Source organism: Psammomys obesus, unplaced genomic scaffold (genome assembly GCF_907164565.1).
Source record: "Psammomys obesus unplaced genomic scaffold, mPsaObe1.curated_primary_1811, whole genome shotgun sequence".
NCBI lineage: Eukaryota > Metazoa > Chordata > Mammalia > Rodentia > Muridae > Psammomys > Psammomys obesus.
Genome location: NW_026596079.1, coordinates 18,640,467 through 18,650,838, shown reverse-complemented (window position 1 = coordinate 18,650,838; position 10,372 = coordinate 18,640,467).

Sequence of the window (10,372 nt, the reverse complement as noted above, 5' to 3'; positions counted from 1 at the left end):
CCTCCTGTCTCATAAGAGCTGCTGGGCTCTTATGTTTGAGTAGTGTGTCATTACTTCTGCATCACTGTCACTAAGCTACAACTTGGCAGTTTAAGGGAGGTCTGGGTACTGAATCTGAGTCCTCTGAAAGAGCAGTAGTACTCTTAACCACCAAGCCATATCTTTTTGGGTTTTTGTTTGTTTGTTTGTTTGTTTGTTTGTTTGTTTTGGGACAGAGTCTCTATCTTATTTAGGGTTTTTATTGCTGTGAGGAACAGCTGTTGGAATTATGGATGTGAGCCATCTTGCGTAGCTTGGGGTCAGGAAAGTCAAGCCCCCACTGTACTGGGTCTCTGGCCAATGCTGGTGAAGAGCTGCTGGGCTCTTATGTTTGAGTAGTGTGTCATTACTTCTGCATCACTGTCACTAAGCTACAACTTGGCAGTTTAAGGGATGAAGGGCTTTTTAGGCTCCTGGTTTCAGTGCGTCCTGGCCAAGAAGAGATGATGGATCAGGAAGAGAGGGAACAAGGTAGAAGAAGGAACACAGAGAAATGAGGGTGGAGATCAGACCTGGAGAGAATAGGGGCAGGAGGACAGAGGGCCTGCAGAGAAAAGAGAAACCCATGGGCAGAGCCATCTCTGAGACAAGCTGGAGACCTAGGACAGGGTAGGCTTCAGGAAGGATGTGGGGGTGACTCTAGCCGAGACTCCTGGTAGCAGAGGTCATGAAGAGGGCACTTTCTAACTAGACAGGACTTCTAGTAGAGGGAGGGGAACATGAGCCCACCCACAAAACTTTGATCCAAAATATGTCCTACCTAAAAGATCTTCAGGGATAGAGATAGAGCAGAGATTGAGGGAATGTCCAACCAATGCCTGGTCCAACCTGACACCCACCTCATGGGAGAGAGCCAAACCCTGACACTGTTAACGATGCTCTGCTTTGCTCGAAGACAGGAACCTAGCGTAGTTGTCCTCTGAGAGGCTACACCCAGCAGTGGATCCAAACAGATTTAGTTCATTCTGCCATTCTTGGTAAGCATCTAATTCCAGTCCCTGGTCAAAAACATGGATGTAAAGTCTCTTGACTTATGTCTTATGTCTTATACTGAGACTAGGTGCTCATGCACAGTTTTCTCCCTTTCCTTTAAGCTAAACATAAAGGCCAGTGTTGGAGGGTGAACTCCCTTTTACTCTCTTGGTCCACGGAGACTGTGGCTTTGCCCATAAGCTACAGTAGGTGTCTTGTGGAACAAGGGAGGAGTATTGGCAACATTTCACCTAGAGTCAATAGACAGTCTTTCCTGAGGTTTCCATGGGGACTCAAGGCTTAGAGCAATTTCTGGGATGAACATTTGAAGTGAATTGAAGGGTAGAATGTTAATACATTCATACTGTGCTGGCACACGTCTTTCCTGCTACTGTGGATGATTGATGAGTCACTCTCCTTTCAGGGCCCATGACGGAGTGCAGAGCTTCATTTGAAACTTTGGGGCCAGATGCTGAGATCTTTACCCTGTACTCAGATTACAGGGGAGGGGGGAAAATCAGATTTCCGTCATAGCTCTCCATCACTGCATGATATTTGCTAGACTGGGAAACCTCTTGATCTCCCTGCACTGCCCCAGCTGATTGAGTTGTTTTGAGGCTCAAATGAGACTGTATAGGAGGGAAGAGGAAGGCAAGAGAGAGAGAAAGAGATTGGTTCATATTCCGAAAGGCAGTTCTTGTGTATTTGTATTTGTGGTTGTGTGCATGTTGTAAACATGTTTGAGTGTGTGCGCGCGCATCACAGGTGGAGGTCTAAAGTTGATTATTGAGTGTCTTTTTTGATCCCTCTGTACTTACTGAAGGGGGGCCTCTTGTTGAACCCAGTGCTTGCCAATTTTGGCTAGTCTAGCCAGCCAGCTTGCCCCAGTGATCCCCCTACTTCCACCTCTCTACTACTTACAGGTAGCTGTCACACCTGCCCAGCTTTTAGGTGGGTTCTGGAATCCAGATTCTTATTGGTCCTTGTCTTAATGTTTCTGTTGCTGTGATGAAACACCACGACCAAAAACAACTTGGGGAGGAAAGGGTTTATATCATTTACACTTTGATATTACAGTTCATCATTGAAGGCAGTCAGGGCAGGAACTCTAACAGCATAGGAATCTGGAGGGAGGAGCTGATGCAGAGGCCATGAAGGGGTGCTGTTCACTGGCTTGCTTTTCTTGGCCTGGTCAGCTTTCTTATAGCAGCCAGGACCACTAACCCAGGGTTGGCACCACCCACAATGGGCTGGGCCCTCCTCCATCAATCACTAATTGAGGAAATGCCCCCCAGGCTTGCCTGCAGCCTGATCTTATGCATTCAATTTTTTAACTGAGGTTTCCTCCAAAGGTAACTCTAGCTTTCATCAGTTGACAAAAAACAGGTGACATAAAAATATATCCTGTGTATGGATGTTTTGCCTACATGTGTGTCTGTATACCATATGCATGTCATGCCTACAAACACCAGAAAAGGGCATCAAATCCTCTGGAACTGGAATAACAGATGGCTGTGAGCCTCCGAGTGGATTCTGGGGATCAAATCCTAGTCTGTTTCACAATATTTGATCCCATTGTGAATCCCAATATTGTGAAGTGTAAAAACCTGTTTTCTTGATTGGTGTGGTTCAGCCCCAACACACTTTTAATCCAAGAGCTTTCTGTACACACGGTTTAACAAAGTTAACCCTAGGTGTCAAGAGGCAGAGCAAGAAACCAGCTGACAGGGATTAAGTAGAAAGGAAGGGCTTTGAGTTGAAGGGTATTTAAGATATCGTGGAGAGAAGAAAGAATACTTCAGCTCCTTGGCTATTAGCTCTTTAGCTCTTGGGCTTTTTGGCTTTTAGCTTTTGTCTCTCTCCTCTTTGGCTGAGCTAGCAGGCCTTTTCCTCCTGGGCCATCAGCTGAGCTTTTGGCTTTTTCCATCTGGGAAAAAAAGCTGAGTAAGAAAGGCCTTTTCCTATTGTGACATGGTCTAAGGAGGAAGATCAGCTGGGTGCTTTCTCTACCTCTTCGAGCTAGTAGGTTTTTCCCCCAGCATCTGGCTTCATTAGTAAAATTGAACGGTTGGAATTTTCATTCATTGTAACAACATTGGTCTTCTGCAAGAGCAGCGAGTGCTCTTAACTACTGAGCCATCTCTCCAGCCCTTCAGTTCTACTTCACATTCTGTAATCAAACTTGTAATTTCCGCAGTTATAAGGTGGAGGCAGGGGCATCAGGAGTTCAAAGCCATTTCTGCCTACACAGCAAGTTTGACAAAAGTCTGAGACTCTCTTCAAAACCCCCAAAGCAGGACTTGGGAGAGATGTCTTTTATATATATATTTATTATTTATACAGTATTCTGCCTGGCACCAGATCTTGTCATTGATGGTTGTGAGCCACCATGTGGTTGCTGGGAATTGATCTCAGGACCTTTGGAAGAACAGCCAGTGCTCTCAACCTCTGAGGCATGTCTCCAGCCTGGGAGAGATATCTTAATGGGGACCTGAGTTCAAGTCTTCAGCATCCATGTGAAAAATGGGTATGATGGGTCATGTCTGTAACCCCAGCATTGCTGATAAAGAGACAGGTGGATCCAGTGGGCTCATGGGCAGCTGGGTTCAGTTAGAAAGTCTGTCTCAAATAAATTGGTAAGCTATAGAAGAAGATAACCAGTGTCGAGCTCTGGCCTCTGCACGTGCAGACATAAGACAGGTACACACCTCTGCACACACACACACACACACACACACACACACACCGTCAACAGTTCCTTCAAAGAAAAATAAATAAAAATTAAAACTTCTCTCACGTATATATTTAACCCACTTTTAAAATACTGTTTTTACTTATTTATTTTGCTTGTTTTATTTTGTTTTGTTTTGAGGCTGAGTCTTGCTACGTATCCCTGGATGTCTTGGAACTTGCTATGTAGACCAGTCTAGCCTAGCCTTGGACTTAGAGATCCATCTTCCCTTGCCTCCCAAGTGCTGGGATTAAAGCAAGGCATGCAACCTAAACACAAATATTTTTTAAATAATTTATTTTTAGTTTATAGACATTGATGTTTTGACTTCATGTATGTTTGTGTAAGGGTGCCAAATCCCCTGGAACAGGAGTTACAGACAGTTATGAGACAGTTGTGTGCCATGTGGGTGCTGGGAATTGAACCCGGTCCTCTGGAAGAGCAGCCAGTGCTCTTAATAGCTGAGCCATCTCTTCAGCCCCTGAACACAAGTATTTTAAGAAGTGTAGCTTGAGCTCCTTTTTGCATTTCAAATTTTATTGATCAAAAGCAGGAAAGGCACATTGGCATTCTATTTGCCTGCTGTCAGCATAATTTTTTCTTTTTAAAGAGGCTCCCAGGTGGCCCAGACTGACCTCAGACTCACCATGTAATCCTAAAATTATAGGCTTGCACTACTATGCCTGCTGTTACACAATGCTAGGGATCAACTCAGGACTCTGCGTGCTAGGCAAACACTGTACCCATTGAGCTACCTCCTCAGGCCCTTGCTGAGCTTGCTTGCTCATCAGTGCTGACCCTGCTGACTTGGCCTCAGGATAAGACTTTTGGACAGCTAAGACAGCAGCACTGTTGTGTGCTACTAAGGGGTGTGTTTCTGTACCCTGAACAGCTTTGAGCTGCCGTTCAGTGCAGATAGTTTCGGCTGGCACTGAGCTCATGCAAAGAGAGGGGACCGTCATAGGAGATAAGCCAAATAGGATAGCCAGACTCTTCCCTACTGTCTCACTAACTGCACACAATACTTCAGGATTGTATTGTTGCTGTTTTTGTCCATAAATAAAACCTTATTGAAAACTGATATTAGGTCACTGTCACCCACCTTATAAAACCAAGTATCATCACATTGTCGTGGTAAAGTAACTGAACTAAGGGCTGTCTGAGAAAACACAAATTCAGGAACTCAGTGACGTATTAGCATTGGTTTCTTATGAACACACAACATTCTGTGAGTCTGGCCTTTTTTTCTTGCAGGCTGGTACAATACCTGAGTACCCAGTAAACATGCCTGAAAACCATGGTAACCTTTAGCAATATGGACAGTTTACATCCATAAAATAAGTATTTGGACTTAGGGGGCTGGAGAGATGGCTCAGCAGTTAAGAACACCAGCTGCTCTTCCAGAGGTTCTTAGTTCAAATCCCATCATTATAGCAGCTGTCTATAATGGGATCTGATAACCTCTTCTGGCATGCAGGCATGCATGCAGACAGATCACTCATACATAAAATATATAAATAAATACATATTATTATTTATACTAATTAATTAAAAATAATTTGGACTTAGAAATACCTATTTCTTGTGGTTTTTTCCTTTTTCTCTTCCAAAGACGGATGTTGCAAATCTCTAGCCAAAGGTACGATGATCGTTTCACAAGCTCAGCTACTGAAGATCTCTCAGGCAAAAGCACATGATCACATTCTTGAGATTAATTTAAATACTGCAGTTTTGATGCTGGATATACAGGATTAGTCATTTCTCCAGTGACTTAACTGGGTGTCTTAGAATTTGTTTCTGACAGTATCTGTTGTTAGAGCCAGATCCCCTGGGTTAAGGTCTTAAGCCAATAATGTATATTCGACTTCAAATGCCAGTCACAAGTAATAGGTTATCACATGCCCTTCCCCCCTCCGACTGGCTTGCTAAAAGTTGAGGTTCCCATGAGACTGGTAAATTTGCTAGGATGGTTTGCAGCACTTAGGAGTACATTTAACACTGACTTGGTTTGATCTTCTTGAGACAGGGTTTCTCTTTGTAGTCCTGGCTGTCCTGGACTTTGTAGACCAGGCTGGCCTCGAACTCACAGAGATCCGCCTGCCTCTGCCTCCCCAAGTGCTGGGATTACATCCATGCACCACCGTGCCCAGTTTAGGATCACCATTTTATGGACATAAAATGTCCAAGTTGTTATGAGATTACTTCCGTTTTCAATCATGCTCAGTAGTTTGACTGTGCCAACCTCCCACACAATATGTGCACCAATCCAGAAGCTATGTGGACCTAACAGTGCGGGGATTTTTTTTTTTTTTTTTTGAGACAGGGTGTCTCTGTGTAGCCCTGGATGTCCTGGAATTCACTCTGTAGACCAGGCTGCCATTGAACTCACAGAGGTACATCTGACTGCTTCTGTCTCCAGTGCTAGGATTAAAGGCATGTGCCACCACCCAGCAGTGCATGGATCTTTTTTTTTTTTTTTTTAATGAAGCCCTCATTGTTACTGATACAGATTTTTTTTTTTTTTCCCCATTTTCAGCCCTCTTTCTCCGGAGAATGTGAGGTGGGCCTGAAAACAAACTTCTTACAGTAGTTTGGACCTCCTAGTGATAGGAGCCCAGTAAGAAAGAATCTTTGCTTTAGGTGCAGAGCATGGTGGCTCATGCCTCTACTCCCAGCAGAGGAGGTTGAGGCAGGAAGAGCTCAGTGTCAGCATGGGCTACAGAGTGAGACCCTGCCTCTAAAACTAAAATCAAACCAAAAGAAAAGAGAGAGAGAGAGGAAAAAAAAAAGGGTTGCCTTAGAACAAAAAAGCTGTTCCAGGAGATCCCAAGAAGTGCACGAGATTGTATCAACATCAAAGACTAAATAGGAGAATGAAAGACTGTTCTAGCACCTTTGTCTACAAGGCCTTGAGGAGGTCTCTGTCAATAATCTGGGCCCCGGACCACAGATTAGAACAAGTGTTTGTTTTTTTTTTTCTAACATTCCTGTTGCTTAGAAATGTAGGGGCTCTGTGCTAGGAACTAAGGATAGACGCCAGTATTTATAGTTCCTACCATTTTATGGTAGATGTGATTTCTCTGAACTATTTTAAGAGAGCACTTTGGAATCCATAGTGATAGCTAATGTACGGTGAGCACTCACTTGGTTCCAGCTATTGCTCGGACGGAGCTTGTGTATGAGCAACTAATCTCAACAGGAACCTGATGGAGGTAGACATTTCTGGGCCACGTAAACTGTGCCACTGGGGAATCCGGCATGGAGTGAGAGTGAGGTTGAGACGTGTCTAAACGCAGAAAATTTCAGTTTTGAGGCCAGCAGGAATAGCGATTGCCCCTTCCCTGTTCTGTGCATACCCTGGTGCAAGTAGTTTTGCCACCCTCATCTTCACAATCATTGAGGCAGTCATATAGCCTAGCACCTGGAATGCCTCTCCATGCAAATGAAGCATTCCCAGCACCTCAGCCCCAGGCAATGATGTTCAATCATCCAGGAACCCCTACCTACTTCCCCAAGGTTTATATAGGCCTTATTCTTCCCAATAAAGAGCTATATCACTGGAGGAGCTGGGTCAGAAAAGGCTTTCTCCCTCCAGGCATTCACCTGCAGCCTGGGATCCTGCAAAACCACCCACCCATCAGGCTAAGCTTCATTCCTTCAGGCCCAGCACCTGCACGATTCAGTACCTGGACACTCGAAGGGGAAGCAGCAGCATTCTGGCTCTACAGCGACAGTAATTGTTGTTTGTTTGTTTGTTTGTGTTCTTTTGAGACTGGGGTTCTCTGTGTAGCTCTAGCTGTACTGGAACTTGCTTTGTAGACCAGGCTGGCCTGGAACTCAGATCCACCTGCCTCTGCCTACCAAGTGCGGGGACTAAAGGTATATATGCCACTGCTGCCCGACATGAAGTAGAAATTGTTATCCCTATTTTTCAAATGAGGAAATGGACATAGGTAACTTGCCCAGAGCAGCTAGTATAAAACACGGTTTGAACACATCTCGGACTTGAGAATTACTGCATCCTAAGAGGATGATCCAGTTACATCGGGACAAATCATTGGGCCCTCTCAGGTCCGCTTTAATGTAGCTCCAGTCGCATTCCCACTTCACAGGTACAGAAGCTGGTGCTTAAAGAGGGCACTGAGCTTCTAAGCAACATAGGAATATATCCCAGAGCGCAGTCTCCAAAGGTCATGCCCAACACAGGCAAAACTAAGATAGAGCCCCAACCTCAGCCTTTCTTTAGCCGGGACTTCACCCCAACCTGAGACTTGGGTTTTCACATCATGTGGAGGTTAAGTGGGAGCGGTTAGAGGTTGCTAGTTAGAGGTTGGGAGTGGGTACATTAAAAAGTGTGACTCTTTGGAAACAGGACCTCTTTCTGTGGCCCAGAAGAGCTTGTAACCCTTGACCTTCCTGCAGTCTCATGCCTGGCATAGGTGTGCCACTTGCATCGTCTCCGGAAGTCTCTGAGCCTTGCTTTCTCACTGTGAAGTACGGTTTTGAAATCCATCTTGATTGTATTTTGCTCTCTTGGTACACAAGGGGGAGCAACCAGCCCAGGAATGAGAATCCAAGAGGGATGAATAGTCTTGCTCTTGGCAGGGAAGAGCTCTTTTGCTCTTAGTAAAAATCCTTTTGTTTCCTTCTGAATAAACTGAAAGCAACTTGGGATGGCATGAAAATCCACCAATAACAAAGACATTATAGACATCTGTCCTAGTCACGGTATTATTATCATGTCCATGAAGTTTAATAATGATGCAGCAATATAGTTTGTGGTCAAAGGTCTCCTAGTGGTGTTCCTCTTCTTATTCTTTTAAAAGATTTATTTATTTATTTAATTATTTCAGTGGTTTGCCTGTTTGTATATTTAGTGAGGGTTTCAGATCCCCTGGATCTGAAGTTAAAGATAGTTGTGAGGTGCCATGTGGGTGCTGGGAATTGAACCTGGGTCCTCTGGAAGAACAGCCAGTGTTCCTATCCTCTGAGCCATCTCTCCAGCCCCCTCTTCTTTCTTTTTAAAGATTGATTTTTATTTTTATTTTTATTTATTCATTGATTTTTATTTTTATTTTATTTTTTTACTTTTATTTTTATTTATAAAATCTTTATTTTATAAATATTTATTTATTTTTATTTTTATGTGTCTTTGTGTCTGTATGTGTGTAAGCGTGTGCCTATTTGTATGCACATGATTTAATCCCAGCAGTTGGGATGCAGAAGTAGGGGGATCTGAGTTTGAGGCCAGCCTGGTCTACACAGAAAGTTCTAGGCCAGCCATGGGTGCATAGGAAAATCCTGTCTCAAAGAAAAGGAAAACAAAAAAATGTTGTCAAGAAAAAGTGTATATTCAAAATAATAATTATCGGATACTTTATGAAGCAAATGTTAGAAGAGCAAAAAGTAAAAGTGGTGGGATGGGGGAGGGATGAGCCTGGGAGGATTAGGGAGTGAATATGGTCAAAATACATTGTATGCAAGTATAAAATTCTCATTTGGTAAATATTACATTTTTTTTTTTAAAGCCAGCATATCCAGTCCATATGCGTTTGCTAGTACTCGAACTTGTAGCAGTAGTACGTGCCTTTAATTCCAGCACTCAGGAGGCAGAGGGAGTGGAGCTCTGAGTTTGAGGCCAGCTGGTCTACCTTGTGAGTTTTAAGACAGATAGCACTAAGTAGTGAGACCCTGTATCAAAACAACTCCTGCCCCTCCCCAACAAAATGAAGTAAAACCTATGGGGAAAACTGCACTAACATTATCAAGGGGCAAATATGTTTTTTAGGGAAGAAAGACATTCTTTATTCCTGCATTGAAATACAGCTCCGAGCCATGTGGTGAGGTCTTACACCTTTAATCTCAGTACTTGGGAGGAAGAGGCAGGCTGATCTCTTTAAGTTCAAGGCCAGTCTGTTCTACAAAGTGAGTTCCAGGACAGCCTAAAGAAACCCTATCTTGAAAAAGAGAAAGAGAGAGAGAGAAAAAAAAATAGGATTTTAATGGAAAAAGTGGCAATGAAGGCAAAATATCCTGCTTCAAGGGAGTCATTAGACGGAAGAAACCTGCAATCTTCCTGTGGCCACATTCATATTTAACCTGCCCCCTTTAACCTAATGCTTATGAGATCTGTGTCTAGACAGTAGAGCAAAACAGGAAATGAATTACACTGTCATAGTTTCAGAGAATTTAACCTCATGTTTTTCCTCTCAAAGCTGGGCCTACTTAGGAAAAAACAAAACAAAACATTCCTTCTCTCCAGAGAATTTTGGGACATTTAAGGAACTATAGTAATTCAAGGCCTCTCCAAGGGAGCACAGATAGCTATTTTGGAAAAGGAAATGAGAACATGATTTTATGGTGCTTGGACCATCAATGGAACATAGCCACTTGCAGGGACATGGTTGCTGGCTTCTTCTGGATTCCAAGGATGAGTTCAGAGCAGACTGTGATTCTGAGCTTGTAAAGGGCAGGCTCAGTCTGGTGACTCATTTTCTGTGCTGGACACAGTATGACGCTGTAAGTCCATCAGAAGGAACCCGAAGAGCAGTTTAAAACAACGTAACTGACATTACAGGGACAATTTCTTTCTTTCTTTCTTTCTTTCTTTCTTTCTTTCTTTCTTTCTTT